We start from the raw sequence: 20,665 nt of genomic DNA on the forward strand, positions 1-20,665 counted from the left end.
AGTTATTATGGCAAATATATATTATATATACGGCAAATATATATATTTATAAATATATATACATAAATATATATAATGAGCGATGTACAAGCAATTGCCTGCCACCCCCCAACCAGTGCCCAGCTAGACCCCTGAGCAGCAGAAGAGAGCAAGATGCCCTCCCATCCCTTTCAAAAACTCCTTCTCCATGATGTCATAAGGTATGGAATATCCCTTTAGCCAGTTTCAGTCAGCTGTCCTAATTCTGTTCCCTCCCAGCTCCTTGGGCCCTTTGCTGGGGATGGCCTTGTCTCCATACAACACTGCTTAGCAGCAACTGTAAACATTGGTACATTATCAACAGTGTTTTTCTCCTAGAACCAAAACATAGCATTATACCGGGCACCCTGAAGAAAACAATTCCCTCCCAGCTGAAACTAAGACAGTCTTACATCAGCAGTGCATGTATTTTAGAGGAACATCTCTTTCTCTCTTGTCACATTACTACCAAATTCACATGTTGCCAGACAAAGGAAGACCTTGATGATGGATTAGAAGATCATTAAAGGCACCTGTTTCTTAAAACCTTTACAGTGGAACTTTATTGTAGTAGTTTTTCAAGGAAAGATTAGAGAAATAATCATTCATTTTCAAGTTATTTCACGGATATCTGAGCCCAGTAAAATGAAGACCACTATAGGAATGTTTTTGTGTAACTTGAACACTTGTCTCCTCGATCTGCATTGTTCCTCTGGACCTTCTTCCACCAGAAGTACCACAAGAGTCAATCACTTCCTACTTCCATAGAATACACAACCATTTCACTATATTTTTGGCAGTCAACCTTTTATTCACTACTTCAGACAGTTTTGTAACTCATAATTATCTATAGCACAATGCTGGATACCTCAGGAATGGATTTACACTCAATTATTATATATCTTGCTGTGGTCCTCTGTCTGCCTTGAATACCCACTGCAGCTTAGCACAGGAGGAGGTGCTTCCTTGGTGGATGCTGAAGCATGCAGCACTTCGTCTACAGCAGCAGGTGGCACAGACAGGTGAGTCAAGACTCAAGGTCACTTTGTAAGAAATTGTCTGGAGCTACCAACTCAATTTCTGTCCGCTCAACCTGTGTCAGTCTCTTTGGGCTAGAGTAACGGTTGTGAAACCAAGATGTGCCACTCATTTCAAGTATGAAATTATTAATTTACAGCTTTCATTTGGCCTAGAACAGCTGCTTATTGCTTGTAAATATTTCTATGCTGATTAGATACGAGCAGAAAGATTGTGCTGAAGTAATCTGTTGCCAAAAAAAACCCTCACAACTCCACACTAGAAAATGATCAGAAAAAATAGTCAGGTACCAGAAAGATGCAATAAAGCCCCCGCATTGAGGGAATGAAGAATATTTCTTTAGTCTTTAAAAGAGAATACTGGGAAAGCGTGGTAATGGTTGTAATAGGCATGATAGCAGGAAGTACTAAAAAGCCCCTGTTGTCCATGTCTACTAGGAGTTAGACAAGGATTAATGAATTTCAATCAAATTAACAAAGACTTAAATTAAATATTAGAAATCTTCGTAACAGTAAGGGTAGATAAACCATGGAATGCCATGCCTTAGAGAGTTGGGAAATCCTTCCAGAAATTTATAATTAATCCTACCTTTGTAAAGCAGGGGATAATCAGACAATCTCCAAGGAGCCCCTTCAGGATTGTATTCTTCGAATTCTGCAGTATTTAAATATCTCTGACTTAAAATTCTTTTTCTGTAGATGGACCGATGCATAATGCCTTTTGGCTACAGATATGTCACAAAATAATAATGCAAGAGATAGATAAGACACACCACAGGAATATCTGCTGGATGGAGCCTTTAAAGGCTGTGCACTTTTTCCATTGGAAGTCAGTGTAGAGATAAGGGGACTGAAGTCCCTAGTTCCAAAGCTGCCCACCAGTTTCTGGTGCCACATATTTTTTCTAGAAGCATTAAAAGCTCTTTACAATGCCTCAGCCATTCAGAAGATTTACAGTAATCTTAAGGCAGGTACTTAGACACTGCACCAACCAGAATTAATAACTATGTTTAAAAATACAGGCCCATTTTTTTTCCAGCTGCTTGAATTAAAACATCACTTTTAATGCCGTTTATTTCCTCCTTGAGCAAAACCAAACTGAGTTTCTGCACACTGCAGCCACTAACACCAGAGTATGGTAAACTTGAAGCTCACTCTTGATCTTCCTTCTGCACTGAAGAGTGCATCCCAGAGCACATCAGCCAGTACTAAGCCACTCCTCCAGCGCCGGTTTGTGCAGCCTTGTGAGGAATTTCTCAGTGTAGCAGCCAGCTGCTCACACTTGCATGAAATATGATAACAAAATCACAAGGATTTTTAAAGGACTTTAAATTCTATAAAAGCAAAGACATAGAAAGCACTAAAAATCCATTGCAGGCATTATTACAAAAAAATAGGTGATCAAGGCTTAAGAAATTTAAAATCTTCCTGAAACTTGTAATCTTTATCTTGCATTTAAGCTATACTGGTCCTTTCTCTCCATCCTTCCTCTTTAAGGATTCAAAGTATCTACAGTGAAATCTATGTTTTCTTCTATAGCATCATCACAACAAAGTTGAAAGCTCAGCTCCACTCTGTCCTGTTAATATTGTAGCTTCCTGCTGCATTACATAAAATTAGTATAGTGACTGTTGAGCTCTCTGACATAAAATTTACAGTACATCTGAAAGTAATTGAGTTAATGGCAATGAAGACTGAGCTATTTTCCCATCTTCTGGCAAGTCAAAGACTAGTAGCTCTGAATGGTTCTCACAGAACATTACAGGGAAGTTTGTATCCTGCTGTCTGTTTTATCCTATTGGGAAGCTAAAAGATTACTACAGTCTATTGAGCTGCCAAATGGACACTTTCCTTTCTCACTTAGGAAGGGATTTCTGTCAGACATCTAAAAGTTAGGTGACTACTTCAAGATAGTCACTCCAAACACTTTGTCATTGACAAAAAAAGAAAGAAACTGCTAAAGCACGATTCATCCCATCTATGTATGATACCATCTAGTAGATTTATCTTTGCCCTTCTCCCTCTGATGACTGAATAAATAAAGGACACATAGCAGGGTCCCGAGACTTAACAGATAAATGGTTAAAACTGCAGAAATTAATTACTACAATGCAGTTTACCCAGGTAGTTTTGGGTGTTTAGCAGAGGTGCCTACTGGAGGAATGCAGCCATCCCAGATGGTCTGCAGGAACCTCTCACATTCCTCTCCAATCCCAGACAGTGGGTGATGTGGGAGGAATCACCCTGCAGAAGTGCCTGCCTCTCTCCATTGGCTGCAGATGAAACCTAATGAGAGTGGGCCTCTAATTAGTGCAGGAGAGGTTAAGTATGTAGATGAATTCAAATGAAAATAGTTATTCATAAAGAAAATGAAAAGCAATTTCTCTTCCTTGGAGATGGAAGCACTTTCTGCACTATATTGGTGTACTTAGGATGTAATAAAGGACACTGTGAATATCATCATAAAAAAATTACTTGATTTGAGAATTAGTGCACGGTCTGAAGGTGTTCTAGGGACCCACTGTGGCAGAACTGTGTATTTTAGAAGCTCACCAACATTTTCTCTAAGATACAGCATGACTGAATACTTGCTGTATAGCCTGAATTTCATTAAAACTGTATACATTTTAATAATTACTCACTTAAGAAGGGTAAAACTACAAGAAGGAAAATAACCATGGATACTAATGACTTTTTCAAAATACAGACAGCATTAGACAGTTTAATCAAAGCACAGCCTGTACCAGGTTAGTTCTAAGGGTGCCTACTGTATAAGCAACAATGTATATACTACTGTATATATCAACTTGCTGCAGTAATACACTGCACAAGGTAATTCAGTAAAGAACATATGAGGCGTATAGTCATCATCAATGGGATCTGAGCAGCAGCCACAGCAATTTCAGTAAGGAGTGACTCAAATAATCAATGCAGACACCACTATCTTCAGGATATAGACACATATAAGCTGCTCAGTTTTATTTGTTACAGCAGCGGAACTAGAAAATGGTTTTGGAAAATCAGGAATGCTATCAGGTCCCGAGTGTTCATTTGTGCCATCCCCAAGCACTTCTTCATTGCCCCATACCACGAAATAATGGAACAGCTCAAAACTAGTTCACATTACAGATTACCCAACGGCAGTTTTAAAATATTTTGCAAGCAAAAGAACTGCCTTCTTAACTTGCTTTCAAAAACAAATGTCAAAGCAAACCAATGTAAAGGAGCTTCCCAGCAGAAACCCAGCAGCAGGTATCGCCCTTATCTATTTGGATGGCCGCCCTTCCAAATGCCTGGCTGTGAGATGTGAATGAGCGCACATTAGGTCAGCTGCTCATAACACAGGGGGAAGAGGAAGGGAGCCAGGAATTCTTCAGTCCCTTCTCTGCATCACTGCAGGTGGAAGTGTGTCTGTGAGAAATCACCCTGGTCTACTACCTATGATTTCTCAGCAGCATTTGAAAACACAACACACATTTCCTGTAATATATGTTGTATATTGCAATGAAAGAATATATCTATAAAGCAGTGAGAAAAAATACTTTTTTTTATTATTCACCTAAGCTATAAATTGCCATTTGAAGTCAGACTCATAAAATGTAGGAAAAGAGGTAGTGACAGCAGGCAAGCTCAGGAAGAAAAACTGCTTGCACCATCCCCAGTGCTCCCAGACTGGGTGCCGGATCTCAGCAAGGTGCAATCTGTCTGGGAGCTGTGGGAGCACACACCACTCTGACAGCAAATTCTTCCTTTAAAAATTAACTCTCTACCCTGGGTTAACAGCTGGCACTTAGCAAATAGTGTGTATGCTCTACTGATTTTACTTCCCTTATAGCTTCTCTGTGACTGCCCTTGAGTTAATGGTTACATCATGCATTAGTGGGATAGCGCCAGCCATTCATTTCCCAACACAGCGAACACCGTCATGTGCTGGATGGTAAGCAGGTCTAAGCCAGCCTAAGTCCTGTGTAATTAACTTTGGCCCAGCACATGGAAGTGTGTTTGACAATGCACATCATTCTCCCATCGGTTCTGCAGTGGGAGGATGGGAGGACTCAGATGGATGACACAAAGCAACCTGGCATCTTTCTGCAGATAATAGCACTACAGCTGCAAGGGAATGTCTCTGCATCACACTGCAGGGATTAGAAAACTGCAGAATGAATTGTGATGGCCTAAAATACATCGGCTCTTTTCCCGTGCATCCAAAATAATTCCAGCAATGATAATTTACATATTAAACAAAATATTATGCATTTTACTTTTGCAGAAAGAAGGTCAACCCCTTTTACTGACAGTATCGATGAACTTGAGGTTAGTGAAATTTCGTTCTCTGGATGTAGCTGTGCAAGAGAGATGAAGTTCACTACGTCAGTCAGTGTGTTCCTTAATAACAGATGTACATTCCCTACTTCCCATATTCTTTACAAATAATTCTCACAGAGCAAACTACAGCTTATAACTTTCATTTTAGCCTACTATTCACCAGACATTCTCTCCTCTCTGTTTTCTATTGTTGGCTTTTTTTTTTTTTTTAACAACCTTTGACTCCATACAACACGGATCCTCCCTTTCCTTGCATCTACAGAGATGTTTTAGCCGTCTGGGATTTTGTCCTTTCTTGCCAGGAGTCATTGTATAATCTATCATTTTTATCTTTTTTCTAATGTGTACTGTGATCTCTTCATTTCTTGTTCATCTTCTTTTCCCCTAAACTGATCATAATGCTTAACAGATTTTTGAGGGAGAGTCCTGCTCAGAACAGTGGGCAATATTGCAGATGCTGGGATACTGCTTCATGAAGTCACACTGCTACATAAAAACTAGATTTTTTTTTTCTTTTTGCATGTAGATAAAGCCACTATTTTGTCAGCCACTGATATTTGTTATTCTCTTTTAATATTTTCTTTCTTAAATGGGTCTCTTTCACTGAGCCAGTGCTTTATATTATTTTCCTTCAACTATCTTTCCTTCCCTGAGGGAGAAAGATTTTTTCTTCTGTGATTGTTACCACTAAGTTTACCTTCTAATGCCCATTGGCCTATGAAACTTGAGCAATTTACTACAACAAATCCCCTGAGAGCAGCTACTAACTCTGAAAATGTACTCCTGTGCCCGGTGAATAAAATTTACTTAATTCAGTGGCTCTTATTGTCTCCAAGGGGAAATCAAGCAGGGAGATATCTTTTCTTGCTTAATTTGTGAATATCTCTGAATTTATCCTTGCAATGGAAATTTAAACACTGCAGAACAGAAGCATAGGTTGAAAAGAATCAGCACCTTCTGATGCCTAAAATTTTCTGATGCCACATATTTCCTTAATAAAGGGGAAGAGGAAGAGATCTCAGCCTTACGTAGGATAATTCAAGGAAAAATTGAGAAATAGGATGGAGGATAAAAAGAGCCAGCCAAATGGTAAAAAAAATACAGGTTGCTACTGGAAAGGAACAAACAAAAGAGATGAAATTTATATTGACTGAGGAGGTCAACTAATTATGTTTAACTAACTAATTATGCCTCACCTAAGGACTCAATCTTGTGCCACCAAAACTAATGTACTTTTTTTCACTGACTTTAATACGAATAGGACCAGGCTGTATAGCTACGTAAAGCTTTAGGATCTAGAGAATTTAATGGGATGGGGCTGCTCAGGTGGCCGTGAGCTGAGCGGGAGGATCGCTTTGTGAATGGATCACGGCAACAGTGATGCAGTGGTGCTTTTCTCTGGTGAAACTTGGAGTGAAAATATTTTCAGGAGCCACAGGAAGGCAGTGTATAACAACTTGATCGAGTTTCATGTCCCATATCTGAGGAAAGGACGGGTGGCATCTATCAGCTGTTCTCCCTGAGCTCAGTTTAAAAGCTGGTCAGATATTTTTCAGTGGCACATTATTTTCAGGCAGAAAATGCTGACTTTTGACTTTTTGCTGAATTCTGACCTTCTCATTTTGATTGCTACAATGTAAATGACTGATACAATGTACATTTGCATGTAAATACTCACAGAGGTGTTTGACATTTATTACATTTCTATCATCAAAGCGAAGTCAGCCTGCTGTGAATGCCCTGAAGCAACTGCAAAAATGTGAATTTAGGTCAGTAGAAGATGAGATGTGTCAGGCAGCAAACTGCCTGAAGCCAGAAAAGTTCGAGCATCTCTCGCAGCCACAACGGCTGCCTGCCCCTGAGCAGGGGGGACAGGGATATTTGCTCTTTGAAGTTTCTTCACCACAATCAGGAGCTGCCCAGGACCATGACTGCCAGCTTCAAGCACAGCTAATGTGGGCAGTAAGCAGTAATTCAGAGTCATAGAATCATTTGAGTTGGAAGGGACCCTTAAAGGTCATCTGGTCCAACTCCCCTGCAGTGAACAGGGACACCTACAGCTAGATCAGGTTGCTCGGAGCCTGGCCCAGCCTGGCCTTGAATGTCTCCAGAGTTCCTTGCTCTCCTTTTTGGTGCCATGTTTTAATAGCTGGGTGCTCAGATCACAGATCCAGGGTATTTGGGGTGACCTGTAATTGTACTCCTTTCTGTCCCTTCAGAGGAACTGGTAGGCAATGGGGGTACACACACACACACCTCCTCACCTTGCACGCAGTAGAGCTGCAGACAAAATCCCTGTTCTTTCCTGCCCTTTCAGAAACCAAAGAGGAGGATATTTTGAAATGAACCACTCCAAAGCTGCTTGAACTCCTCCTTTCTGGTTCTGTCCTTTCTGACTCCTCTAATTTTGTCATTATCTCATCTTTGTCCTTATGGATAAGTCTAATGGGAGCTATTAATCCCCTGATGAGCAGTGCATGATTTATGTTTATGCAGGGAAGCAGTGGGGCACTGGTGTGTAAAGGACCCTGGTAGAGGTCCTGAGGCTGGCAGGTGTCTGGAGCAGGGATCAAACCTGTTGTCCTGTCCTGCCCATCATCAGCGCTCACTCTGTGCTTTATCCACCTTTAGAAATCTGCCCCTTCCAGTGTTTGATCCTGAATGAGCCGGTTTCTCTGCACAACTGATAACCACAGCTCTGACATGTTTGAATGCTAATTAGTAACGTAAAGGTTACCATGTAAAGAATTCACAGTACTTCTGGATCCTTTGAAAAAGTTTCCTAATGTTTGACCTATGTTTTTCTTTTGAATTGCTGTATTTCCTTACAAAAAAAAAAAATGCAAATTGTTTCCCCCCACTTGAGCCCAATAATCAGCTGTTTTTGGCAATAATTATATGAATTTCTATGTATTTTACTACTTCCAAAGGGATTAATGTATTTTTTTTCAAGTATTATTTTCCCAAGTTAATTAGTTAAAAACAGATTTTTCATTATGCAGACAAGCTTACAAACCCACTAGCTACTGTGACTCTACTTTGTATTCTTAACAGGCTTAGTCCTGCAAAACAGACTCACACAAAGTTTTCACCACAAGAAACAAAACCGTATTATACTGCTCACCTCACAGAGATATATCCCAGCCAAGCAGACTGTGTTTGCCAATGGGTGAATGTCTATCACTGAACTCAGCTGGATATAACCTCTGGCTAGGGAATATGGAGAATTCTTGCAGAAGTAAAGCAGATGATAGAGAGGAAAGAAGAGTTTTGCTGTAGTAGTGGGGGATAGCAATGTTTTTCAGCTGTGTTATAGAAAGGAACAGCTGGCTTGTGACCCTTAGAGAAGTACTTTGAGGTTTTGCTCTTTTAAAGTGCAGAAAACTAACAGCATTGATGCCCCAGAGGGTAGAACCTTCAATTCTGCCCAAAGCCAGTAAACATGGTTTTTGTTTTTGTGACCTTTTAACATGACAGACTTACCATGTTGCCTAAATTGTTGTTTAAACAATGATTTAGTTATATACATATATAGTATATTAGAAGATATTTATATAAGTAAAAGTATTAAAAAATAATGTTTTCACGAATAAAAGAGAATTCAGAGACCTAAATATTCAGCAGGTTTGTCCAACCTGCAAACAGCTATCCAGCAGTAACTGAAACTCACAGAAATTTCCTGAACCAGACAACTTTCCTAGGTGAGGTTTTGTAATGCAATTGCCAGTAACTTCTCTGTTCATGAGGTTGGTAACATCATCAGATGAAGGCTGTTTTGTGGTATTTGTTAGTACTTCTATTTCCAATTTTAAAGGTGAAGTTATTGCGAGGTGCATTAACTGTGATGGGCTGAAAGAAAACTCTGCTATTTTCCAGAAGTTCAAATTTAGAGCTTTTTAAGTTTTGGGCAAAGATCACTAAAAGGCACAGGTTGCTTTTACTGAACCAGCTTCTCAAGTTCTTGCTCTAGTTCAGGTGCTATTTCCCTTTCTATTTTCAGTGCTGTAACTCCTGAATTATCATTATCAATATAGAGTGAAGGGAGTAAGATTTAGGTTTCCTGAACCACTTAAGCATGTAGGCTGAAAAGCACTCCAAAGCCTGAGTTCTGTTTGAATCAGTTAGAGCTGGTTGGTAAAATACATTCTTAAACATATCCACAGTGTAAATGTTAGGAAAAATATGACCACTGCATGTTTATTTGCATTCTAAACATCTCTGGCTTTGAGATGTTAAACACTCTCTGCACATATGGAAATGAGCAGATGATATGCAGCATTCTGCAGAAAATGTCTAATATATGCTTTAAAGAGTAGTTTGACTAGTATTTCAAGTGTGAGAGGTAGAGCTGCTAGAAAAGCTGCTTTGCATTAAAAAAAACACTACTTTTAATCAAATATAGTTTTAAGATGTATTAAATGATTTACTTTTTGTCCAACATAAAATTTGAAGCTTGAAACGGTCTGGAAAAAAAAGTTTGTCATTTGAAATGACTTTTCATATTCATGTTGATATTGTATTTAGTTAGAAGTTAAAAAGCTGAAGGCAAAAACGTCTGTTGAAATGAAACAGCTATAAAGGGATTTTTTCATTTCCTGACTGAAAAAAACAACACACTTTGGAGTCTCTAAGGTGATAGCCAAAGAAGCATCTGGGTTATATTATCTGAATCCCTTGGAAATAAGAGGACATAACTGCTGGAAAATGCAGTTGAAAATTAAGATCTCTCTCAACTGTTCCTAACCTTTTTTTTTTATTCCCCACCCCCCAAGGCCTTGCTGGTTGCTTGCGGGCTTCTTTCAGAAGCCCTGGAGCTGCCCTGGCTCTGAGAGTCAAACCTGGCCAGCAGCAGTGACATCTCCCCAGGCAGGAGGAGGCTTGGCTTTTCCACCCGGATACTCCTCTGCAGCTGGTGGCTGCTCATGGTTACCCTGTGGCTGGATTGCTTCCCTTCTGGGGAAAAAGCAACTGAAATCCTTACCCATAGATTTCTACTCTGGCTGCCCATGGCCTCCGTCCAACCTGGCCTCGAGCACTTCCAGGGAAGGGACATCCACAACTTCTCTGGGAAATGCCTCACCATCCTCTAAGTAAAGAATTTCTTCCTAAAATCTAGCCTAAATCTGTATTCTTTTAGTTTAAACCATCACCCCTTGACCTATTACTGCTTATGAGCAGCTTTATTCTGCTTACATGTTGAACTAATGGTAAAAAGTTTACCAGAACCAATGGCCCCCCAACATAATGATAAACAGGGATACAACAGGCCTTACTCTGGCACTGTAAGATGTTTTTCTATTTTAAAAACAGGTGTCATAGCAGCAGAAAAAAACTATTCTATTTTGTATAAAATCTTTTTATTGCCTTTATTTACATATTTTCAAGAGAGAGTACTTTATTTATTGCCATTGGCATGTGCAAACACAGTGAGGTGGGGGAGATTCATAGGCTCTACCATGTTGTACCAATTGAGTCTGTCTACCTGCCAGCATCACATTCTTTCCCTAACTTTGTCTCTCTGAGGAGAGAACATGACTTTTTGGAATCTCACTACCATTATACTGTCATTAATGTCGTGGGTAGACAACATCTTGAGTATGTGTCAATTCTGAGAGTTATTTTTAAAATTGTATCGCCCACTTATGTCTGTTAAGTAGCTATTTTACCACATATACTGCCAAACCAGTGGCAATTAATGTACACAATAAAATTCAGACACATAGTCTTATCAGCTCTGTTAAGACTAGTAACCAATGCTATAGTGTTTATAGAAGGCCTGTCTGAGTAAGTGTAAATAAATTGACAGACAGAGCAGTATATTTGTGAAATGATGTTCAGTAATCTCCAGAACATTTTTAAGTAGGCACTTCTCACGCTGTTCAGCTATTTTTTCCAAAAGGGAGCAAAGTGTATTCTGAGTTCCTTGCTGTTTCTGTGCATAAAGCTCTTTGGTTTATTTATTTATTTATGGCTAGTTAGAATATTTGAAGCTTTGTGAAAAATGTGAAAAATGAATCAGAGGACTGTGCATAAACAAATGGAATTTCCTGGCTTTTAGATGCTAAGTGATTTGAAAGTTTTCTAAGCCTGTCAGTGGAGATTCTGTGTGCTAACTATTCATCTGCCATATTTAGCTTGTTACTAAAGGAGGTTCCCTCAAATCTGTTTTCATTTTCCTTGTATTTTTCTTTCTCTACATTCCTGACCTTTCTCTATTCAATTTTAAAATTAAATGAGGCAGACAGTGCTTTAGTAAATATGTAAATACCGGTCAGACAAAGAAATTTTTTTAGGAGTAATTGGTCTTTGTGTTTCTACAACAGATCTCATAAAGATGATGAATTAAGCAATTCTTTGAAAGTGAAAAACAGTCACAGACTTTCCTATAACCACAAAATATTTTAAGGAGAGAAGCAAGAGCAGTTCCAACAGATCATAATCCAGCACTTCAGCCATATTGTCAAATGTGACAGTGTTATGGAAAAACACCAGTGCTTCTGCATAAGGTTCACCTATCTGGAAAAGTGCTCAGAGGTGAGTTAATATTCATTGATTTAATGAAGAGGTAGTAACATCACCGGTGGTGGCTGGTGGGTAAAGTATCTGCCAAGTCCTTGTTACCTGAGGTGTTATATACACTTACTGGTGGTGGTGGCTGGTAAAGTGTCCACCAAGTCCTTGTTACCAGTGCCTGTGGCCAACAGAATGTCCACACTACTCCGCAGAGCAGGGGCCACGTATGTATCATTCACATAAGCAAGGTACAGCTACAGAGCAACCTCCCATAGGCAAGTTACAGCTGCGGGTAGGAGCCCAGGCCAGGGCCACCTGCTCACGATCCCAAGCTCCCACACTCCCTTATCATGTGCTAGTTGCAACTTTAGGCCATGATCTGTATTTTTCCACACAATCAGCTGTAGGTTTCAAAAAAACTCTCTTGATCTGCCTTTCTCAAAATAAACATCCAGCTAGGGAGCATTAGTGGGAGTTCAGAGAACCTAAGTCTTCTTCCTACTACACAAAGATTTTAGGACTGGTACATATGCCACAGCTTCCAGAGCTTCTCAGCATTGTTCATCTCATGTCAGCAGCCCTTATTTTCCATGTCTTGGTGACTGTTCCACAATAGAGGGTCAAACACTTCTCTGTCACAGCCCTGATGGCACTAATGGACTTTCTATCCTTTCCTAGCCTCACCTGGAACATCCCTCCATTCCTGCCTACGGCCTAGGACCCCATTTCTGCTCAAGCCAGGGCTGTCAGTTCTTAATTCAGCAAAATTACATGAGTGCCCACTTCTCCAGCCCCGTCCCCGTCTCCTGGACAAGGAGCCTTCCTTGGGCTCACCCTGTCATCTCTGGCTCCACCTCCTGATGCTTCTTACTGAGCCCCTTGAACAGCCCCTGGACTTAGCATATCATTTGCCTCATCTGGGGCTGTTGATGAAATTGGCTACCAGCATCCAGGTTGGCCTGCCACATCAAGCTGCTATGGGACTGCACCCTTCAGTGAGGGCATAGCCCATGCTGGGGTCACCTCAGCTTCCATCTGTCATGGAGCTGCTGGACCTTGCAGTTCTCTGACACTCTCATCTTTGGCTTTCTATTCTGAGCAACTACAGTCAACATCACATTATATGTATTAAGAACAAAAGCTCTTAATTTTTCTCATCACTGCAATGTTTCAGCAAAATTACTTACTTTGGGTCACTACATAAAGATCTGCTAAGCTTAAATATACAGTGGGTCTAGGTATAGGTCTCTGCTCCTAGACAAGATCAGCAAACAGAACTTTCAGATGAATTGTCTACAATATGAGGCTATTGAATAAAATGAGATACAGTTGACGTTCATCAGGATTAGCTGGCTCTTCCTCAGATGTCCAGAACATATACTCTAATGACACAGCAAATTATTATCTGGAGGTCAGACAGATGAGAATTCTAGAGAACCCCACCAGTTACTGAGTGTGAAATAGGTCTCCAAGTAACCATGTGGCAAGAGGAGACTGGTCATGATAAGAAATCATTAGGAAACATTGACGTGCAGAAGGAATGCAGGGGCCTGGAGAGCTAAGAGATACCCGAGTAGAGGATTTTCGGAGTTAGGTAACATCTACATGTGAGGTGTAAGCATCTTATCTCATTATGATTGCTACCACTGCACCTATTAATGAACCTAGCGAAACAAACCATCTTTGTGTATGTCCCAACACATTAAAACACAGCAACTTCTTGACTAAACATACATTTATGCAGACTGAACCCCAAAAACCAATTAACCAAACAAATCAACCAAAAAATATCAACAGTGGAAACAGTTGTAAAAAACCTATGGTGATGATCCAGTTGTATATTTACAGACATGTAGGTATTGCCCAGTTCTGTCCCAGGCATCCCCATGGGGTTGGCAATTATGACACAGGAAGTACAGGAGTCCCACCTCCCACTGGGGGAGCACCCTTAGCTTAGGAATTACCCAGATCGAACAGTAGCAGGCTTAAACCAAAACAGACAGATTCATGCAGAGATTTTACCTGGTTCTGGTGAGATCTGCTGCTAACAAGGCTCTGCAGGAAAGAGCTACCAGAACTACCTGTTCCCAAGTTACCTTAGCTTTATACTGTCTGGCTGAAATCCAGTTCTCCCCGTCCTTCCCTGAGTGGCACAGAGTGAAGTTTGTGGCACACCACTTATGCCCACATTCATTGTTACAGCATGTACTCTTTAGCAGGACAAACAAAGCAATCCCAGCCTCCCCATAGCATTTGCAATCAGGAGTAGGTGAGAGCTCTTAATAGGCAGACAGAAGCACTCAGAAGTTTGTAGAAACTCAAGTCCGTAATTGGGGATGTAAACAGAATGAAATCTGGAAAACTCTGCAAGCTTTTGAAATGTAGGCGTGAATATGAAGTCTGAAGGACAGCCTGAGGCTTGGTGTGAATCTGTTTATACTTTTTACGGGACTCTTCTTGAACTAGTGCACTAGGCCTCCATTTTCAAGTTAGTCATAACTGTCTGAAAAGCAATATCACATAAGAGCAGGGTGTGGGGATGCTTTGGCAACCCAGGATAATGTGTGAAAACCCTGCTCATATGCTGCTGCAGACCCAGTTTTTGTTGTTGTTGTTGTGTTTTTCTGATTACTTATGAGGAGCAGCTGAGGTCTGTGGGTTTGCTCAGCCCAGAGCAGAGGAGCTGAGGGGAGGTCTCATGGCGGCTGCAGCTCCTCACAGGGAGCGGAGGGGCAGCACTGAGCTCTGCTCTCTGTGACAGTGACAGGGCCTGAGGGAACGGCATGGAGCTGTGTCAGGAGAGGGGCAGGTTAGGGATTAAGGAAAAGGTTCTTCACCACAGCATGGTTGGGCACTGGAACAGGCTCCCTGGGGCAGTGGTCATGGCACCGAGCTGCCGGAATTCAAGAATCATTTGGACAATGCTCTTAGATAAATGGTTTTACAGTTAGCTTGCCGTATGTGGAGCCAGGAGTAGGAGTGGATGATCCTCATGGGTCCCTTTCTACTCGGGAGATTCTGTGATTACTCTGTGACACACCTCATACAACAGAAGTGGGGCAAAGCTGCTGAGGATCTGTGGAAGAACTGATCCTCAAGAGCCAAGGAGGTGCCCACCTCTGTCACTGTGAATGGGCCCTGTTTCTAATTCCCTCTCCCCGAATAGCAAGCTAATTGCTCAGATGAATTCAGTGTGTGGGTCCTGTTGGTGTGCTGTATGGGATCACCACAGTCACCCAGCACCATCTCACGAGCTTCCCAGGCTTCTGCCCCCAGCCCCACAGCTGGGAAGGGGCTCAGAGCCAACCAAAAAGCCAAACTGAGCACTGGAAGCCGGTACGTGGGACTCAGCGTTACTAGGGCAAATACTGTTGGAAAGCTTTTTGTTTCCTATTGAGTCATCTTGAAGAAAAAGTTTTGAATTGCATTGCATGAAAAAATGCTGAAAAGCAGGCTGGAATAAGGAAAGGCAATGTCACTCTTCTTTTTTCTTTCAGTTACCGGAAAGACTTACCTTATTTTGAAGTGGTCCTTTCCCAGGAGATACTAATAAAAAGTCATAACTTCCACTCTCTTTGGTCATTTCTGTACTATCAAAGCTTCTGCTGAGCAAAGAAAAGATCAGAAAGGTTGTCTGTCCCTGTTTTTCAATGCAATGAATTGATCAGTGCTAAAAAAAACTATTTGAGAAATTAGGTGATCAAATTCCTCTAGGCAGATTTCAATAAACTTGTGGTTCTGTTCGTGACCCTTTTCTCTCTGTTTCAAATTAATATTTTAATGAGCGCATTTTCTTCAAAGAGCCTCTTGAGGAAGCAGCAAATTTTGTTTCGGTTGATAGAAAATCTCTAAAAAGTAAATTTTATATTTTTCCATTAACACTTGCCTTGGAGCTTGGTTGAAAGAATTTGATTGATCTGGTCAGAGAGATCAAGTCACTCAGAAAACCTAATAAAATTGTGAATATTATTCATTAACCTACCCTGGAAAAGGGCAGAATATAGGAATGTAATGATGATGACATAAAATTCAAGTACTGCATTACATTCAACAAGTAGGCAAACCATGTAAGTAAAGCTTATCTGGTACAGATAAAGCAGATTTCTATTTCGTAGGTTCAGTGGCACTATAAAGAACTTTATTTTCACAGGCATAGTTCCTTTATGTTGATTTCTGTGTATACAGTATCATTTTCAGCAAGGAGACAGTTCTCACATTGCTTGTGCCTGTAGCTCAAGCTTTCAGACAGTGAACTAAATAAACGTTAACCAGGCACCACATGAGAGGTTCACAGCTCTTCTCCCAGTGTTGTCATATGCCCAAAGGCATTTGTCTGGAGAGACTTTGGTCCCACTGCTGAGGACTGGGTTATACAAGAGCAGCACTGATGACTGTGAACAGACTGTGAAACTGTGTCATGTCACCAATGCTGGTCACTTTACAAAGTGTTGAGAGATTTTTTTTTTTTAATGTTTCCTACTTGCTTTCCAGATCTTCAGCCCGAGGATCATGTTTTGCAGCTTGCTTCAACAGGCTCAGGAGTTAGTAATTTAGGATTTTCCTATTCAGAAGCTCAAACTGGGAGTGGACTGATGAGGAGAACTGGGAATGCTGCTCTAGGCCAGCTAAAGGTATTCATTTAAAATGACTGGGGAAGGAGTGGAAGAGGGTGCAGGTAAACAGAGGTGGTGACAGTCCTGAGTACCTCGTCAGCACTGCTCGCCACTGCCCTTACTGCTCTGCCTTCAAATCCCACCACAGCATACAATGCCACCTCTACAAAGCTGTGTTGTAAACGTGTTCTTCCAAAACTCTGGTATCTGCCAAGATTGCACAGGAACGGTCACACTGATGGTTCATTATAAAGCTCTAATATGCATTTAATGACAACATTTTTTCTGCAATGTGCATTGGTGTTTTAATAGCCCTAATAATAGCACATAGTAATGGCATTACTACTTGCTTGTCTAACACCCACCTTTGCTATGCTACGCCAGCAATAACTAATGAATGCACATTTTAGGAAATTCATCCACCTAGGTATGACTTCTCAGAGTAGGGTTTTAACCTCAGGGAGAAGAGATGTGAGTTCAGGGTAGGTAAGAGAGAGATTTGAGGCTCTCTTGGAGTTATATATCAGCTTCCAGATTGTGCTGATGCAGAAAACAGCTTAAAAATATGTAGTTCCACCTGGGCTATTCCTGTGCCTGCTGCTCCAGACTTAGCCAAGAACAGAAGACTCACTGCACAAGCCAAGCTGCCAAGAGGTAGGAATCCAAGGTAGGGAGATACCAGAGTGATATCTCTCAGATGGTCTTTTCTATCCATCCTGCATGTGTCTGTGAAAGTGGTTTGCAAGAATACATGAACAATATTACTGGGTCACTATATCACTTCTGGAGTGTCTAATGAGAGCAGCTTGCCAGCAGCCTCATATATTCACGCACTAGGAAAAAGTTGGAAACCAGCTCTAAGATTATTTTAAGACTTTTGTCTTCAATCATCTGCTTTACTCAAAATACCGTAGGCCTAATCAACCAAGTTGTCAAGATACAACTGTAGGACAACAGACAACAACAAAAGAAGATGAAAGCCAAATTCTTCATCTTCCTACTGAGGTCAGCCCTGACCCTTGTACAAATGCTATAACCAACAAGGCTACTGCTCAAAAGATAGTCATCAGCACCTCTGATAGGAGCCCATGTTCCAGTAATACTGTGGAATCCCAGTTAGGGGAGACATTGGCCAGCCTTGTGCTGAGCACTTGATTCGGGTTCAGCATTTATTTTCAGTCTGCTTGAATCATAAAATGGCTTAGGTTGGAAGGTCCCATTCAATCCGGCCTTGAACACCTCCAGCAACAGGGTATCCACTGTATCTTTGGGCATCCTGTTCCAGTGCCTCACCACAACCTGAGTGAAAAATTTCTTCTTAACATCTAACTGAAATTTCCTCTCCTTTAGTTTAAAGCCATTCCCTCTTGTCCTATCACTATTAGACCACATTAAAAGCTGGTCACCCTCCTGCTTACATGCTCCCTTCAAGTGCTGGAAGACTACAATAACATCTCCCTGGAGCCTCAACCTTTTGTCACAGGAGAAATGCTCCAGCCTTCTGATCATCTTCATAGCTCTCCTCTGGACCCACTCTAGCAGATCCACGTCTTTCTTGTGCTGGGACCCCTAGCCTGTACATAGTACTCCAGGTGGGGTGTCACAAGGGCAGCACAGAGGGAGACAATCACCTCCCTCTTCCTTCTGGCCACCCTTCTTTTCATGCAGCCCAGAGTACTGTTGGTCTTCTGGGCTTAAGAGCATACTGCTGGCTCATGTCCAGCTTTTCACCTACCAGGACCCCCAAGTCTATTTCCACAGGGCTTCTCTCAAGGAGTTCTTCTCCCAGTCTGTAGACATATCTGGCATTCCCCCAACAAAAGTACAACACCTTGCACTTGGCCTTGTTGAGAACCTCGTTAGTTTCTCATGGTCCCACATTTCAAGCCTGTCCAGGTCTCTGGATGGTATCCCTTCCTTCTGTTGTGTCAACTGTACCAATTAGCTTGGTGTCATCAGCAGATTTGGTGAGAGTATTTGCTATATCCTTGGTCCACACATTGAGCATCAATGCCTCTATGTCCTACATAGATCATCTTTCACTGTCACCACACTTCTTCTTGTTTAGAAATCTGGTTAGAAAGGCTAGTGTTAATTTTAGGCACTCTGTTATGTTGAGACCTACCTCAACTGATAGCAACTCCAAGAATGACAATAGAACATAATTTTTATACAGTCATCCTGGCCTCTTTGACTCTATATTGATAGTTAACCCTTTGACCTTCGTTACTCATCTGCTGAGAGAAATGAACCCAGCACACAAATCTCATATGGCTGTATTTCCATTTTTCTCCATTTCATGTTTTCCCTGGTTCCATCTCCTCTGCCCTGAAATATATGTGAAGCCACAGCAGGTGCTTTCAGCAGAACCTGTTGCCACTACCTGGGCAGGCATTAAAACTACTGAGGCAATTTTCTTAGCAAAAAATTCCTCTGGAAAAGCCAAGGATTGAACTGGAAGCTGAATACTGTTTTTCACATTCCAACTGAAAGTTTTTCCTATTGATTGGCAATTAGCCTGTTATGCAACACTCATGGTCAAATTCCCAGCTAGTATAAATCAAAGAAGTCCCATTGAATCCCTCTGATATATTTTCCAAATGGTTTAAAAATTCAGCAGGAGCTTTAAAATGCCAGTGTTAAATAACTGGCTAAAATTCACAAATACAGCATATTTTCTATAATGCTTTTTGACACTAAATATTCCTTATGGACTTGACAACTACAAGTGCTGGAGAGACATTCTGAATTTTTTCAAAAAATAAAAAATAGAAAAAGAGGGAGATCTGATGAACATAAATTTTAAAGATAAGAATCAAAACACGGAACCAAATTTGACATTTTGAGCCTTTGCTTTCTATCATAGAGGTGTGTTAGTTACCATAATAAATCTAATTTCAGTTTTGAGAGTCCTGTACTTTTCTTACATGAAAGTTTGACACTGCTGTCGTGGCGACTGGAAGGATTTTGCCAGCTTTCAGTGGGAGTGGACTGCATCCATTGTGAAGCTCAATTCCCCAGCAGGTGCAGATATTGTGTATGTGCAAGCTCCATGATACATTTCTACTCCATTTCTCTTCTCAAAACATTCAGCACATTGCCATCCCAGACAAGTGTTCTAACAAAACTTAGGGCCCAGGAGCTTAATGTTCTTGGGGGAATTTGGGTGGTGAATGAAGGCAAGGGAAGCTCCATATTCTGCATTTTCTCTGGTAGCAGACAAAGACATTGTCTTAGGAGATAAAAGATCATTGCCTGCACTTATTTCATAACTTCCGAAAAATCTAATGTCGGATTTGCCTCTAAGATCCACTTGTCTTAGGAAACGTGTAAATCATGTAATTCTGACTGCTGTTTTTCATATGCTTCCTTAGTTGCCTAACTAAGTAGAACTGGTTCAGGGCTGTACTTCAGGCTACACATCCTATTTCTGAACATTAGTACAGCCATACTTAGTTTCCTCTATCTGCTCCACCTTGTTGTGGAAGTGAGTCACCACTACTGAATTCCATATCATACTGAGAGAAGAACATGATCTATGTGATTTAAAGAGATGCTATTTCATTTTAACAGCCAGAAACTTTCATAGGACTCATGTAGATACTCATCTGAAACTCATGAGAGATGTCCCTGCCCATAGATTTGGGGGTGGACAAGATGACCATTAGAGTTCCCTTCCAACCTGTTCCCTTCTGTGAGGGCAACAGCAGGCTGTGAATGGCACTCGGCCTTGGTAAAAGGAAACATGCCATTCATGTTTTCTTTTATCTTCCACTTATTTAAGATATAACAAAAATCTTTTTTTATTTTTTGAAATCCTGTCTTTTAAACTAAGGACTTTTCTTTCAATGCTGAGCAGCCATTCCTCCTCTCACTCCCTGGATTAAACAAGCACATGTCCTATTTCTCTTAACACAGATTTTTCTTACAGTTACAGGAACAACTAGGAAAGTCTTTACCTTCCATACTGTGATCATTTCCATGGCCTACGCCTGAAGATCTGGAAAAAGTTCAGGCTTTTATTTTCTGGATAGCTCTGTGAGACTTACCTCAGATTCCCCATGCAGTAGGAAAACACAGAGCTGCTCCAGCCCTAAACAAATCTAAAGAGAACTAATTCTTAAACCTTCAGCAGCCACATGCAGTGAGGGTTAAAGA

The 20,665-nt window shown here is 41.0% G+C and overlaps 1 protein-coding gene across 1 annotated transcript in view; it reads right to left on the reverse strand.

Annotated features, from left to right (window-relative positions):
- SPAM1 (sperm adhesion molecule 1) overlaps positions 1–14,126 on the reverse strand; it is a 40,292-nt gene extending 26,166 nt beyond the window's left edge. Inside the window, exon 1 of the mRNA XM_021384786.1 lies at positions 13,917–14,126. The gene's annotated coding sequence lies outside the window, so the exon portion shown is untranslated. The remainder of the gene's footprint in view (positions 1–13,916) is intronic.

Source organism: Numida meleagris, chromosome 1 (genome assembly GCF_002078875.1).
Source record: "Numida meleagris isolate 19003 breed g44 Domestic line chromosome 1, NumMel1.0, whole genome shotgun sequence".
NCBI classification, from domain to species: Eukaryota; Metazoa; Chordata; class Aves; order Galliformes; family Numididae; genus Numida; species Numida meleagris.